At 38.3% G+C, this 17,127-nt stretch overlaps 1 non-coding gene across 1 annotated transcript; it reads left to right on the top strand.

Moving 5' to 3' along the window:
- The first annotated feature begins 12,451 nt into the window (after positions 1–12,451).
- On the top strand, positions 12,452–12,555 carry LOC138822938 (U6 spliceosomal RNA). The gene has a single exon (XR_011370689.1). It is a non-coding gene; the product is annotated as a U6 spliceosomal RNA (small nuclear RNA).
- The last annotated feature ends 4,572 nt before the right edge of the window (positions 12,556–17,127 follow it).

Raw genomic sequence — 17,127 nt, 5'->3', positions numbered from 1 at the left:
TTTCTTGAGGTGGGCTAGGTCTGTAGGGTTTGTCCATTACACAATGGAGGCCTCTCTGCTTCAGAACTCCAGGAATTCCATTGGATGGCCACCAGGAAGCAGGAAGTATAGGTTCCTCGGGGCATTCCACTTAGGCTGTGCTGAATAATCCTGTCCAATTCAGGAAGAATCACAAAATGAGTGTGTTGTGTTCAAATAATTTTGGGAAGTGTCGGGTTAAACAGAAGTAAATGCTTCCTCAATGTCAAACACTTCAAAATGTTTACATGCTGATTTTTGTCATGAAGCTAAAACCTAACCTCTTTGCCAGGCAGAGGCTTCAAAGCTATACATGCCCATTGGTGGTTTGCCAGGAGGAACTTGACTGCCCTCTAGCTTTGCTGCTGAGAATTACCCATACAGGAATTACCTTTCATACAGAAATTACCTGTATGAAAGGGAATAGCCAGAGGGCAAGGGGGTGGGGATGGCGGCGTGGGAAAAAAGTCCAGTCTTTATTCTTTTCCTGGGCATGTGGTCAAGCCTGACACTTGCTCCAGTTCCAGAGCAGGTTTGAATGCAAGAATCACTACCTAATTCCTGAGAAGTAGGAGTTGGTGGGAGGAGAAACATAGTGGGAAAGAGCGTCATATTTAGTCTACACCTTGATTTATACCTGCATTAAACACCAGCTGCATCCCTTACAGCTGCACCCTTCTTTCCACTCCTTTGTTTAGATTGGCATTGGTTGACAAGGTGGTATAGTAGTTGAGGATCCAGCCTCTGGGCTTGAAAACTGGCCCTACTGTTTATTATTCTGTGTGCATAGAGGAGGTTCCTTGGCTTCTCAATGATTTGTAAAATGAAATCAGCTCTCATCAAGCTGCTGCACACATGAAATGCACTAATGGTTTTTCCATAATTCCTGGCATATATATATAAACATATATACATTTCTTATACATATTTATAGATATAGTATGTATTACATATATTATGTATGATATACATACATTATAAATAGTACAAAACACGTACATGATCACAACAAGAAAGCCAAGGCACAAAAATGTATAAAAAATGTATAAAATGTATAAAAAGGCAGGGACAGAAAACACCTCTCAGTCCTAACTCATAATATTAATGGTTTTAACTCTCCAGTTAAGCATCATAGATTGTCCAGTTGGATCAAAAAGCAAGATCCTTCTATCTGCTGTATTCAAAAGACACAACTTGCCCACAAAAATAAACATTCTGAAAGTGAAAGGCTGGAATAAAATATATCAAGCAAATGGCCCCCATAAAGAGGCGGGAGTTACTATACTAATGTCAGATAAAATAGACTTTAAATTAAAATCAATGAGAAATGACAAAGAAGGTCACTGCATACTAATTAAGGAAACTCTCCTTCAGGTGGATATTATGATTTAAAACATGTACTCACCAAATAATGGAGCACCAAAATTTATACAAGAAATGCTACTTTCCCTCAAATCTCACATAGATCCAAAGACATTAATTGTGGGGGATTTTACTACACTAATATCCCCACTAAATAGATCCACCCAGCAAAAACTCACCAGATAAACTACAGATCTTAAAATCTGCATAGATCAACTAGTCCTAACCAACATCTACCGAATATTTGACCCAGTCCAAACAGAGTACACCTTCTTCTCAGCAACACATGGAACATGAACCATATTTAGGCCACAAAGCAAATCTGTCCAAATTCAGAAACATTGAAATTATACCCTGCATTCTCTCAGACCACAAGGGAATAAAATTATAATTCAATACCAAAAGCCACCAAAGTAAATACTGTAACACATAGAGGCTGAACAACACAATTTTGAACCACCAGTGGGTCATGGAAGAGATTAGAAAGGAAATTCAAATGTTCATGATATTCAAAAAAAATGATCACACAAATTACCAACTCCTCTAGGACACAGCAAAGGCAGTATTCAGAAGCAAGTTTATAGCTCTGAGTTTGCACATTACCAAATTGGAAAAATCTGAAACCAACAATTTAATGAGGCAACTAAAGCTCTTTGAAAAAAGAACAACAAGCCAAACCCCAATCCAGTAGATGGAAGCAAATAAAATTAAATCCGAATTAAATGAATTAGAGTACAAAAAAGAACTATAGAAAGAATTAACAAAACAAAAAGATGGCTCTTCAAAAAATAAAATTGACAGACCCTTAACAAATCCTATGGAATGGAAAAAAGGAGAACACATTCACATAAACAAACTCAAGAGAGGACAGTGGAAATATAACTACAGAAACAGCCAAGATTCATAATATATAAGGGGATACTTCTCAAACCTTTATACTAATAAGTTTGAGAATCTAAAAGATACGGACTAGTTTCTAGCAAATATTGACATGCCCAAACTTAACCAAGATGATTTAAAACAACAGACCCATATGAAGCATGGAAATAGAGCAGCAATAAGAGACCTCCCACCCAAGAAAAGTCCAGGACTGGATGGATTTACAGCTCAATTCTACAAGGCCTTCAAAGCAAAACTCACACCAATACTTCTCCACCTCTTTAATGAAATTCAAAGCAAAAATTCACTATCACACTCTTTTTATGAAACCAGCATAACCCTCATCCCCAAACCAGGCAGGGACTCATCAAAAAAGAGAACTATAGACCTATTTTTTGATGATTATTGACAGAAAACTTCTCAACAAAATCTTCGCCAATCGACTTCAACAAGTCATGAAAAGAATCATACACCATGATCAAACAGGATTCATTTCAGGGATGCAAATCTGGCTCAATATATGCAAAGCAATATAATTCATCACATTAACAAGAGCAAGGATGAGAACAACATAGGTATCTCAATAGATGCAAAAAAAAACATTTGACAAGATCCAACACCCCTTTATGATGAAGGTTTTGGAAAAACTATGAATCCGTGGAACATACATCAAAATAATAAAGGCTATATATGACAAACCTGCAGCCAGCATTATACTTAATGGTGAAATATTAAAGCCATTTCCTCTAAATTCAGGAATGAGACAAGAGTGTCGACTCTCCCCACTCCTCTTTAAACTAGTATTAGAATGCCTAGCTACAGCAGTAAGACAAGATGCAGACATAAAGGGGACCCAAATAAGGAAGAATGTGTAAAGCTCTCCCTCTTTGCAGATGACATGATCTTGTATTTAAAGAATCCCATGGACTTCCCTCCCAAGTTACTTGAGCTGATCAGAAACTTTGGCAAAGGAGCAGGGAATAAAATTAACCCTATAAATCAATGACTTTCCTGTATGCCAATAATGAGAAGAACACGGTTGAAATTAGGAAAACACCCCCTTTTATAATAGTTCCACAAAAAATAAAATAGTAGGAATGAACTTAACAAAAGAGGTGAAGGAGCTCTATGACAAAATCTTTAAAACCTGAGAAAGGAAATTAAAGCAGAACTAAGCAAGGGGAAAAACCTCCCATGCTCCTGGATTGGGAGGATTACATCGTGAAAATGACAATACTGTCAAAGGCTAAGTACAAATTCAATGAGATACCTATTAAAATTGCAACCTCATTCTCCAATGAAATAGAAGAGGCAATCTAAAAATTCATATGGAACAATAAAAGTCTCTGAATAGCAAAAAAAAAAAAAAATCCTGAGTAGAAAGAACAGTGCTGGAGGAAGATAAATACCAAAATTCAAACTCTACTACCATAGAAAACTCTACTCTACTCAAACTCTACTCAAATTCTACTCTACCATAGAAATCCAAAGAGCTTGTACTGGCACAAGACCCAACCTGAGGACCGATGGAATAGGACTAAAGACCCAGAAATGAACGCACAGACCTATAGCCACCTAATTTTCAGTAAGGGAGCTAAAGAACTATATTGGAAAAAATATAGCCTTTTCAGTAAATGGTGTTTGCAAATAGGGCCACTTGCAGGTGGTCGGTGGCAGTTTCATAATTGACAAAAAAAGCAAGTTACCAAAGCAGAACCAGCAGTTTTTGTTTTTGTTTTAAACGAACTAGGACAAAGTTTAGGGGTGTCCCAGGAGCAGACTCACGTTGCCCCATATTTTTTCTGGAAAATAAAACCAATTACAAATACGGCAAGCAAAAGCAAAAGCAAAATGAGACACAGACAGACACGATTATACACAGAATGAGGAGGGATCCCAAAACCAAAAGTTACTTTTTAAGCAAGCCCCCGTCCAACTAGGACTGCTAGGACTGGTGGAATCGAGGGGTCCAGGCGTCCCTGGAACTCCGCAGCCGTAGGGGACTCTGCTGTGTCCAGCCTCACACTACTTTTGGCCTCACTCTGGCGCCTTCTCCCTTCTCTACCTAGGTCCACCGTGCTTACCTCGAGGCTTTTCTCGGAACTTCTCTCCAACAGCTAAGTGCCCACATACTGTCCTCCTGGCCAGGGACTTCAAACCCCCTCAGCTCTATCCTGGACAAGCCCCCATTAAATGTAGTAAGAAGACCCCCTACTCAGGGCAGGCAAGCCCACCTAATCTTCCAGAGTGACAGACTCTACTGCAACAAAGTTGTTAATAAGGAAGCAACTTTATTGAGGTTCCTACACTGACCAGCCAGGGCCTCAGCACAGGCTCGGGAGCTGATACTGTGACCCTGAGCGGCCCCCATTCTTTGGTTTGTAAAGACAAAATCCATGAGGTCGAGCCTGGTCATGCGCAGGTGACCAATGGGATCGTAACACACACAAAGGATTGTATGGTCATACCAGACCACACACAGATGGCCAATAGGTGGAGTTTACTGTAAGCATGTGCAAAAGGCAGGGTTTACCATAAAGCACGTGGTGTCACCAGTTGGAGCCAGATTACAACCTACCTGTTTTATGTGTCAGTCTTTCACTGAACAATCAAGGTGGGTTAGGTTGTTAAGGGGAGGGGAGCATAGAGGCATTCTTTCCATTCCAAGAACTGTGCTGGTTGGAGCCAAGGTCGAGTTAACCTTGTTTAGAGGGTTTTTTTCCCTAAAATCCCCAAAACAAAGGCAAAGCCTGGAAAGAAGCTGTCCCAGATCGAGTCGCCTCTCAGGGCCTACTTCTGTATATATGTGAGAATATAAATAGAAAACTTGAAGGGATAGGTTGGGTTGGGATAAGGGAAGGAAGAAAAGTGGAAAGTTTGACAATGATCCAGATGTATTGTACATTGAAGTGTACATACACTCTATTCAACATACATACATACACTCTATTCAACACTGACATGATGAAGCAAAACCCTTTGGACTACTAGCTAAAGATTTAAAAAGTTTTGTTTTAATATTAAGAGACCAGAAGCATAAACCTTTAAAGATAAATAAGAGGATAGCATTGACATATTGTTGAGGCTGTGCTCTTTACCATACAAAATTTAATAAGTGTCAAGTCTGCTGCAAATATAAATTTTATTTGCCAATTCTTTTTGCAAATTGCTTAAAATATAAAGAAAGAAATTCCAATATCTCTTCACTTCCAAAAAAAATCTTATAGACCTTTAGGTTTCTCAGTTGTTTCTAAATATCTTAATGTAATGCACTATTGAAACTAATTTCATTCCACATTTAAATTTAAATTTAAAATCATTAAAGTCTTTTAAAAAGCGCTCACTCCAGCACAGGTATGGATAAATAACTGATGTGGTCAGAAGCAGAATTATTCAGAAGACTGTAAATGGATGCTTACCTAGTTTCCACTCTGCTGGATCATAGAATACAAACTGTCCTAATTGAAAAAATTTAGCTTTCCCAGGTTTTCTGCATATATATACTCCATCAATATTTTGTTATTAGAGGATTATTCAAGATTAGCTATATGTTGATTGATAATGACTGAGCATGACAGAAAGGTGAGGGAAATCCATCTACACTTCAGTGAGGTTCTGACTTGGTGTTTCACAAAGTGTTATGAAAGCTCTCCATGAGAAATCTAGCAGCTGCATTTCTAAAAAGTTCTTGTGTGCTTACACTTTCTGATACTATCAATTCAAGTACTTCTCCTTGGAGTTCCATACTATTCAGTGATGCTGTATTAGCTCCTTGTTTTGCAGACTGGTCTTGGTGATGAAATTTGTGCTTTTCAAAATTGCTCCCCTAATTCCATCCATAAAATGTGGGCAAAAATTATCTGAAAAAAATTGTATCTATTAATAGTGCATATACTTTTATTTTTCATTACAAACATAGAATGTAGTAAAAATTTTCATAGCAATTACTCTGTACTAGGTTGTGGGCAGATTCTAATGTAAGTAATATGCTGTGTTCACATAGAGAATTTGACTATCCAAAGTGTAATATGCCTCTGGTCCTAAAACCAATACCTTACTGATGTGACAAATACAACTTCCTATAAGTACAGAAATTTTCCTCGTATCTTTTTAATATATATTTTTATTGTAAAGATACTGTACTGAGGGGTTACAGTTACATAAGTAAGGTAATGAGTACATTTCTCATTTTTTCTCTATTGTCGTTCATAGGGCTTGAACTCTGGGCCTGAGTGCTGTTCCTCAGTTCTACAGCTCAAGGCTAGCACTCTACCACTTGAGCTACAGCGCCACTTCCTGGTTTTTGGTGGTTTATTGGAGATAAGAATTTCTTGGGTGCTGGGAAGGTGGCTCAGTGGTAGAGCGCTTGCCTTGCATGCCTGAGGCCCTGGGTTCAATTCCTCAGCACCACATAAGCAAAAAGAAAAAAAGCCTGAAGTGGCGCTGTGGCTCAAGTGGTACAGTGCTAGCCTTGAGCTGAAGAGCTGAGGGACAGCGCCCAAGCCCAGAGTTCAGGCCCCACAACTGGACCCCTCCCTCCAAAAAAAAGAATTTCTCACACTTTCCTGCCCAGTCTGGCTTTAAATCAGATCCTCAGATCTCAGCCTCCTGAGTAGCTAGGATTAGAGGCCTGAGCCACCAGTGCCCAGCATGAGTACATTTCTTATTGAGCACCCTCTCCTTTGTTTTTCCCCTACCATCCCTTCTTTTCACACTTCCCCAACTCATCCCTCCACCCCCTCTTTGATAGAGTGTCTTGTGCAGTTCATTATTACAATGGGTCAACCTGTATCCTTTCTTCATATCTTAAATGAAGAAATGCTGGCTTGATTTTTGCTGATTCTACTTATGTAAACACATGTAAAATCACTCACCAAGTCCAAGAGCACATCATTTTTTGTCAGTTGGTATAGTTGTGTTCTACACATTTATTGACAGGTTACAAATTATTCTCAAACTTTAATACATTAAAAATACTTTCTTCTTTTCTTATTTTCTTGGCCAGGAAATCAGCCAGACCTCAGCCAGCATTTCTCTCATAGGACTTTTCACATGGGTTGGTTAAATGTTGATCTGAGGTCCAGTCTTCTGAGGACTCTTTCATCTGCTTGGGAATTGATGCTGGCTGTTTGAAAAGAGCTCAAGGAAGGATGCCATTTAGAGCCTTATAATTTTATTATTTTTATTGTGAGAATACCGTACAGAGGAGTTATAGTTACATGGGCAACATAATGAGTACATTTCTTATCAAGCATAGTTGTCTTCTCTTTCTTTCCCCTTTCCATCCCTTCCCATCTTCCCACCCACACCTGGTCATCTCCCCACCCACCAAAGTTGTAAAGCTCATTTTTCGACAAAACAACATTGAGATTCCACCTCACCCCAGTTAGAATGGTTATAATAAAGAACTCTAATAACAAAAGATGCTGGAGGGAATGTTGACAGAAGAGTACTTTTGTACATTGTTGGTGGGAGTGTAAACTTGTTTAACCACTTTGGAAAGCAGTATGGAGGTTCTTCAAAAGACTCCACATAGAGCTGCCTTATGACCCAGAAATCCCACTTTTGAGCATTTACCCAAATGATCACAAACAAGACCATACTAAAACTACCAGCACAACTATGTTTATTGCAGCATTATTTACCATAGCTAAGATATGGAACCAACGCAGATGCCCCTCAGCAGATGAATGTATCAAGAAATTGTGGTATATATACACAATGGAATTCTATGCCTCCATCAGAAAGAATGACATTGCCACATTTGTTAGGAAGTGGTAAAACTTAGAAAAAATTATATTAAGTGAAGTAAGCCAGGCCCAAAGAAACATAGGTTCCATGGTTTCCCTTATTTGCAATAACTAGTATATGTCTGAGTCAAGCAGAAAAGGTCAGATAAGTTGATGTTAGGGGAATGAACCCCAAGATAAGTATTCAAATGTTTTTTTTGGTTTTTTGACTTTCATGAAATTGTTTCTAACATATTTATAAGATGATTTCTATGTTGCTTTGTATGTTCCTCCCCCACGGTATAACCCCTGCTTTCACTGTATTGATGTAGGTATAATTTTTGGAGGGGAAGGGAAAAAACAAATCATTTAACTAGGGATATAGGTGGACCCATTGCAACAATGAGATATATAACTTTATTTTTTTACCAGGGCATTTTCCTGCTACTTTGGTTGTTGAGAATGTCTGTAAGAGCAAGCATTCTGTAGGGAGCTGGGAAACACGATATGTTCTTTACTTACTGAGATTTCTGAGTGACTTGTACTGCATTTTGCAAGTCAAATCTGTCAAAACCTACCAGTTTTAAGAGATAAGAGGAGTGGTAAAAGAACTAATAGAGACAAATACATTTTCAACATATTTTGTTTCAAATATTCCATCTAAGGCATATTCAACAACTAGTGAAACTTGTGTTGGCTGTAAATATGTGTCTTTCTCCATGTGTGCATGTATACATGTGTATATGTATGTGTGAATTTATGTGTATAGTAACATACGTGTGTACATATATAAGGGCATATGCATACATATATGCATATATAAATAAATATACATATGCAAATATATGTACATATATATAAATCAGTGTTCAGTGATTTAATCAATAGTTCCCAGCACATTGTCATTCTCACAAAGTGTACATGATAAACTGCTCTGAGGAGCTGTGCTCTATGATGGGTATCCTTTGTTCTCACTTGCCCCATTACCTTGTTTTTCATCCCTGTGAACAACTTCGGTCTACTTACCATAGGATAGCTTTGTTTTCATTACATGTAGTTACTTACTGATAATCAAAGAAAAAGGTTGTTTGTAAAAGAAAAAGAACTTTTAAGTCACAAGATAAAATATCTTATCTATCCCAATGATTCCTTTGAGATAAAATTTATAATAGAAGTAAAAGTGAAAAGGAATTCCTAGATCTGTTGTTTTGCCATTTAGAATGGCAAAGAATAATATCACGTCACTCTTAGAATTCTTAAAGAATGCAAGGGAAACTGTTGGTCCCTATCATGTTCCCACAAAACCAGTGGATCCTGAAGGATAAAAGACCAGCAGAAATTCTAAGTAGCAGACATGGAGTATGAAAGAGAAAGACTATGAATGAAAAACGGTGAAAGAGAGAAGTAACATAATACTGAAAGTACATAACAGATAAACAAGAGCTGTATGAGAATATTCATACTGCTATCTTTAGACTCTACATGTACATTTGAAGGTATTTGATGTATGATAACCCATCAACATAAAATTTAAAATGATTTTGATAAAAAATAAAAATGATGAGTCCCTGCCTGGTTTTTGGATGAGATAGCTTCATAGAATGTGTTCGGTAGTGAACTTTCTCTTTCAATTTCATTGAAGAGTTGGAGGAGTATTGGTGTGAGCTCTGCTTTGAAGGCCTTGTAGAATTCCACTGTAAAACCATCTGGTCCTAGACTTTTCTTAGATGGGAGGTCTCTTATTGCTGTTTCTATTTCAGTGCTTGATATGGGCCTGGAACAACTTGGAAAAAATTATATTAAGTGAAGTAAGCCAAGCCCAAAGAAACATAGGTGCCAGGGTTTCCCTCATTTGCAATAGTTAGTATATGTATGAGTCAAGCATAAAAGGTCAGATAAGGTGATGTTAGGAAAATGAACCCTAAGATATGTATTTAAATGTTTTTTTTCTTTCATGCATTTGTTTCTAACTCATTTATATGATTATTTCTTTGTTGCTTTGTATGTCCCTCCCCCACAGTATAACCCCTGCTTTCACTGTATTTGATGTCAGTATAATTTGTGGAGGGGAAGGGGAAAAACAAGTCGTTTAAATAAGGATGCAGATGGACCCATTGCAACAATGAGAAGTACAAGTTGTCATGTCGAAAATGAACTTTACAACTTTGGTGGGGGGTTGGGGGGAGGACTGGGTGAGGGGGGGAGGCTTGGAAGGAATGGGAAGGGGAAACAAAGGAGGAGGCTACAATGCTTGATAAGAAATGTACTCATTATCTTGCCCATGTAATTGTAACCCCTCTGTACAGTTTTTTCACAATAAAAAATAAAAAATAAATAAAAATAAAAATGACTCAGAAGAAATTATAAGTGCAAATACAATTTTCCCAGAAGAAATTTCTCAGAGATATTTCATGACTTTGAAAAGGATAAAGTGGCTGAAGTTAGTATAAATTTAGAAGTATGACAATTCACAAAAATATAAAAAGATATTCATATATTTCATTATATAACCCAAAGCAGAAAGCAAATGTTGTTTAGATGATTTTTTAAAACACAGTCTTTCAGGAGCTGGGAAGGTGGCTCAATGGTAGAGTGCTTGCCTTGCAATGCATGAGGCCCTGGGTTTGATTTCTCAGCACCACAGAAGTAGAAAAAGACGAAGGCTCAAGTGGTAGCGCTAGCCTTGAGCTGAGGGACAGCACCCAGGCCCCAGAGTTCAAGCCCCATGACCAACAAAATAAAAATCAACAAAACAATGCTGGGTGCCACAGCTCACGACTATAATCCTAGCTATGCAGGAGGCTGAGTTCTGAGGATCACAGTTCAAAGCCAGCCTGGACAGGAAAGTCCGTGAGACTTATCTCTAATAAACCACTAGAAAACCAGAGTGGCACCATGGCTCAAGGGGTAGAGAGCCAGCCTTGAGCTGAAGAGTGCAGGGACAGCGCTCTGGCCCAGAGTTCAAGCCTCACGACTGACAAAAACAAAAAACACAGGAGGTGAAGGGTAAACAAAGGAGGAGGTTGCAATGCTTGGTAAGAAATGTATGCATTATCCTGCCCATGTAATTGTAACCCCTCTGTACAGTATGTTCTCAAATAAAATAAAATAAAATATTTTAAAAAAAACCACAAAAACAGTCTCTCACTTTTGTGGTCTCAACTCTGTAATACCACCGCTTCAGATGAGGGCTAAGATTTTGGGTGTGGACATTTTTCATCCCTCCTGATTCAGACTGTACTTGATAATTTTTTTAATAAATATTTTGTTCTTAATTTTCTTCTTTGTAAACTCACATGCACCTATAAAAAATCTTTGGCCATCCCAGTAAGCTTCTCAAAGTACCTCCTGATGACGACTTATAAACAGTTGTATTATATTACAAAAAGGGAAACAATGCAACAAATAAAGAAAACCGAAAATTAAATATTAATGATTAATAAAATTAAAAAAAACAATTACCAGTGTTTTCAGTATTTGAAGTGTTCTACATATTAGATTTTACTATTTTCTCATATTCCTGTGCATTTAAAACTGGCCAAGATTATGATGTTCAAACAGAGGATTTTGTTTGGGTTTTTATTTTGGGTCCGGTCGTGGGCCTGAACTCTGAGTCTGGGCACTGCCCCTCAGCTCTTCAGCTCAAGGCTAGTTCTCTACCACTTGAGCCACAGCACCACTTCTGGATTGTTTTTTTGCTTATGGGTGCTGAGTAATCGAACCCAGGACCTCAAGCACGCAAGGCAAGCGCTTTACCACTGAGCCAACTTCCCAGCCCTTTAAAAAGAGTTTTATAGGCTATGAGTAGTCTTTAAAGTTATCCACGAAGATTACTTTTTATGGTTCATCTCATCATTTGTATATGGCTTATATCATCATTTGTTCCTCACTAACATGTAAAGTAAGGAAGCCCTAAAAATTTAACAGAAACTATGTAGTTAACAAAGTCTTAACTCTTCACTCTGCTTCTTTACGCAAAGACTTTGCAACTTCTTATTGGTAATGTTTCTATAAACTCTGAAATGTACATAATTAGTACCATATGTCTGCTACCATAAACCTTAAATACTTTATAGAAAAGTTTATGACCTGCCAAACAGTCCTAATTTTGCCATATATAAGCAAATACCCAAAATTAAATACATTTAACACTTTTAACAAACCTTAACACTTGCTGCAGTGTTCATTATGACAGGTGCCTTGTATAGAATAATTGAATTCCTTCTCCTACACATCTCTTGAACAACAAATATCTGGAATTATTTTGTTTTTGACATGCCAATCTTGACTTTCTTCTTAAATGTGTGCTTATGTAAGAAATACATGGTACTAACAGTTTGTTGTATTGCTAAAAAAAAAGAAATACATGGTTCTAAAATTTCACAAGAAATCTTTTGAGCTTACTTTTTTTGAATTGTCTAGTTTAAGAAAATCAATTACACTTTACATATAAAAAATGTTCTGTGCTCAATTAGGCAGCAAATACGCTAAAATTGGAACAATACAGAGATTAGCATGGCCCCTGAGCAAGGCTGACACGCAAATTAGTGAAATGTTCCATTTTTGCAACAACAGATGCTGGAGAGTATGTGGCTACAGGGACTCTACTGCATTCTTGGTGGGAGTGTAAACTTGTTCAACCACTTTGGAAAGCAATATGGAGGCTCATCAAAAGACTCCATATAAAGCTCTCCTATGACCCAGCAATCCCACTTTGGGGCATTTACCCAAATGATCACAAACAAGACCATACTAAAACTACCAGCACAACTATGTTTACTGCAGCATTATTTACAATAGCTGATATAGAGCCAACCCTGATGCCCCTCAGTGGATGAATGGATCAAGAAAATATGGGTGTATATACACAATGGAATTCTATGCCTCCATCAGAAAGAATGGTATCGCCCAATTTGTTAGGAATTGGAAAGTCTTGGGAAAAAAATTTATTAAGTGAAGTAAAACAAGTCCAAAGAAACATAGGTCCCATGGTTTCCCTTATTTTCAATAACTAATATATGTCTGTGATAAGCAGAATACATCAAAAGCTATGTGCATATGAGCAGATAAGATGATATTAAGGGAAATGAACCCTAAGATAGGGACACAAGTATTTGTTTACTTTCTTGTTATTGTTTCTAATGTACTTATGATGTGTGATGTGATTTTTTTTGTTTCTGTATATGTTCCTCCCCCACACTATAACCCCTGTTTTCATTGTATTTGAAGTTGGTAAACCAACATCCTGTGCATACGTTTCTCTAATTTGGCGAGGGGAAGGGAAATACAAAATGGTTAAATAGGGATACAGGTTAACCCATTGTAACAATGAGATGCACAAGACACTCTGTTGAAAAATGAACTTTACAATTTAGGCAGGGGAAGGGGGAGGGGAGTGTATTTGTGGAGGTGGGAGGGAAGGGATGGTGGGAGGAGGGAACAATGCTTGTTAGGAAATGTACTCATTATTTACTCCCAGAAATGTGACACCTCTGTACAGTTTTGGGTTTTTTTGGGTCCGGTTGTGGGGCCTGAACTCTGGCCTGGGCGCTGTCCCTCAGCTCTTCAGCTCAAGGATAGTGCTCTACCACTTGAGCCACAGCACCACTTCCAGCTTTTTCTGCTTATGTGGTGCTGAGGAATCAAACCCAGGGCCACATGCATGCAAGGCAAGCACTCTACCACTGAGCCACTTTCCCAGACCCCCATATTTATTCTTTTGTATGTGAACCACATTTTGAAATGGTCCTTTCATGCTGTGGTTTTGCTTTTCCTTCAATCCCATTCTACTGTCTCTATTGGATCACTCCCCAGTTACCACCTGCAGAGCAAAGCCTCTCCACTGAACCCCAGGCTCTGCAAACTCTGGCCCTCTTTAAGTTCTTTCTCTTTTCTCTGCCAGAATTTCTTCCTGATACTCCTTCCTACTGTCCTGGATACCTTCCTTGTAGATTTCCTCAAGATGCCCATGAGTGATGTGAGGTAGTCCCCAATCATGACTTGCTGTTCGTTACTGGTTACGAATCTTTAGCCACAATGTCTATCTTGAGAGTGCAACTAGGTCTTACCACTTGAAGGCCACTAAAACCACAAGTACCACATGTTCAGAATCTACCCATTATCATCCCCTTTTTAGTCACCTGTTCCTTCCCATTTCATCACAGGCCCACTGTAGGTGTACCGCCCTCCATTTGAAATGTCTCTACCTTCTTCTTTGCTTGTTTAAGCTGATTCAAAGTCCTGCCCTGAGCTCAGCACTTCTTTTCTAAAATGCCTTTCCCTAGCTGACTTCCCTCTCCCTAAACCTGTGTTCATCCCTTGACAGCCTGATGTATGGTCAAAACTATCTAATAACACATTCTAGAAATGTGCCAGTATTAAGGTTTGTACTTAGAGCTTTGAGTCTTTTTCAGCTATTTTGGTCATGGCTGTCATTCTACCATTCAAAACATGTCTCCACTCTTGCTTTTTGCTGGTTGAGATAAGGCTCTCTTAGATTTGTCTACCTAGGCTAGCTTTAAATCTTATTCCTCAGATATCAACCTGCTGAGTAGCTAGGATTTTGAACATTATCAACATGAGCCACCAGAGCCTAGGTAGTCCTTCTTTTTCCAAACACCATACCTTTAGCTCTAAAGTTGGAAAAAGGACAAGAATTGCTACAGAAGTACTTATTTACCTTGATTTGGGAATATGACTTACCTTAGGCCACTTATAAGTACCAAGTTTTGTGTCAGTGTGTCTTCCTAACTCTAGAATCTGTAAATTCCAGATAATCATACCTGTGAAGGCATAATCTCTATGATATTCTTTCTCTTGTTTTTGATCCACTATTGCTTGGAAGAAAATACATGTAAGTCTTAGCGCTTTTCGGTTTCACACCTCTCATCAAATTCCACTTCAAAATAGGTTGCCCCTGGGCTAACAAAGACAGATACTTCATGGCAGTTATTTTCATAGTTATGGGCAGATTTCTTGGTCCATGTATGTAGTACCACAGGCTGTTCCTGCTGCCAGGTCTCAACATCCAGCTAGGCAGACAAATGAGTAGGAGAAAATTCCAGATACTATTACAGAACCAACTGTCACAATAGACTATCAATGCTGTAGATCACAGGCTTTGACAGCCCTGATGAAATTTTACACAGGCTAAGCTGGTCAATAGACATCTATCACTCAGCAGAAGTGCATTAGGGTTATACTTTAGGTACTCATGCTTTTATCTTTTAGCAGTGACAGAACTATTTTTAAAAATAAGTACTGGTATGAATTCCACTGGAGAAAAACACTGAATTAAAAGTTTAAAGAGCTCACATTTTTACTTAGGACCTTGGCATGTCTAAGACCACTCTTTTTTCCTCTTAAAAATAAAGGAAGTTTTCTTTTTAGCTCATGATTCTAATCCTAGTTACCCAGGAGGCTGAGATCTGAAGATTGCAGTTTGCTTTGTCAGGAAAGTCTTATCTGCAATTAAAAGCCAGAAATAGCTCAAGTGGTAGAATGCTAGTCTTGAGAAAAAGGAGCTAAGGAATAGGCCCAGAATTCAAGAACCAATACTGGCAAAGAAACCGATTAGGATTAGATGCTGTGGCTCAAATGGTAGAGCACTGGCTTTGAGCTGAAGAGCTCAGGCACCATGCCCAGGCTCAGTTTAAGCCCCACAACCAACAAAAACATCAGGGTTGGAGGCATGGTTTAGTTGGTTGGTAGTGCACTACCTAATGAGCCAAAGCAACAGGTACTAAGTTTGAGTTCCAGTTTTACACCAAAAAACAAAATGAGAAAATAAAAAAGATCTGCTAAATGTATATGCCCTTTCTACTACCATCAGGCAGTTATGAAACTCAAAAAGATTATGAACAAATGTTATATAATAAAAATTAAGTATGGGAGATAATTCTTTTAAATACCAAACCTTCTTATTTGTCTTTCCATGTATATTTTCTCTTTTAGACTTCATTTTTTTGTGTGTGTGCCTGTCATGGAGCTTGAACTCAGGGTCTTGGTGCTGTCCCTGGGCTTTTTCATTCAAGACTAGCACTCCACCAATTGAGCCACATCTCGAGCCTACCCCTCCTCATCTGCCCCCCTCCCCCCAACTGGTTATTTGGAGATAAGAGTCTCATAGGCTTTCCTGCCTACACTGGCTTCAAATTGAAATCCTCTGATCTCAACCCTGAGTAGTTAGTATTACAGGTATGAGCTACAAGAACCTGGCTAGACAAATCTTTCAGACTTTATTTACATAGATTTTATGTAACTTAATATATTCTAAAATGATTAGATAAGTTATACAGCTTTTCTGCCTCCTTTCTAATGCTAATGACAAATCAAGGTGGTATTTACTATCCTTGTTGGCAAAAATACCAATAAAGCTTCTAGAGGCAATTTATTTGCATATATCTGTAGTCCAGTATGTTTTATTTGGTAGAGTCATATCTCTCTGAAGAGAGGAAGCAATACAGGTTCAGGGCCAACTCAAGTTACCTTGCTCAGTCCTCCTTCAGGGTCATTGCAGAGCTTCTTCAACAGCTTCTTCAACTTTCTCAAGAGAGTACAGTGTGAAAAGTCCAAAGAAGAGAAGTCTAGGAGAAAGATGACCTAAAGGAAGATGAAGTACTCAGTATTCACTGCACATGCTGGTATTTCCACCACTCCCTTCCCTGCTTATTGCAAATAGCCACTTCTCCTTACCAGTTGATGAGCTGCCATGGAAAACACTGAATTACACAGTTTTTCTACTACGGTTTTCCACTATTCTGTGACAAAAGGGATTCCAAAATCACTCTCATGCTTGCCAGAAACTGTCTTACATCTATCAAAGCATAAAGTAGTTAATATTTTATATGGTAAGAACATCATTTACTACATTATTACCAAGGGCAAAGCTAGGGAGGGCTATAGAAGCTGACTACCAACGCAGGGAGAAGGGAACAGCAGATCACAAAACCATTAAGCATCATCCTAATGAACAATGTCAGTCTAATTTCTTCTGAAAGGGAAAAGCAGTGAAAATTTCAGTAGTTGATATGAGAGATAGTTAAGTTTAAGGTGAGTTTTTGTCTTTGTTGCTTTTCAATGAAGTGGAGATATCACTCTAAGTTATGTCTTTGATCCCAGCACTCAGAAGGCTGAGGAA

Source organism: Dipodomys merriami, unplaced genomic scaffold (genome assembly GCF_024711535.1).
Source record: "Dipodomys merriami isolate MVZ:Mamm:240054 unplaced genomic scaffold, mDipMer1.0.p SCAF_1185, whole genome shotgun sequence".
Lineage (NCBI taxonomy): Eukaryota > Metazoa > Chordata > Mammalia > Rodentia > Heteromyidae > Dipodomys > Dipodomys merriami.
The sequence above is the reverse complement of the archived record's forward strand: the minus strand, read 5'-3'. Positions and strand labels throughout refer to the sequence as shown.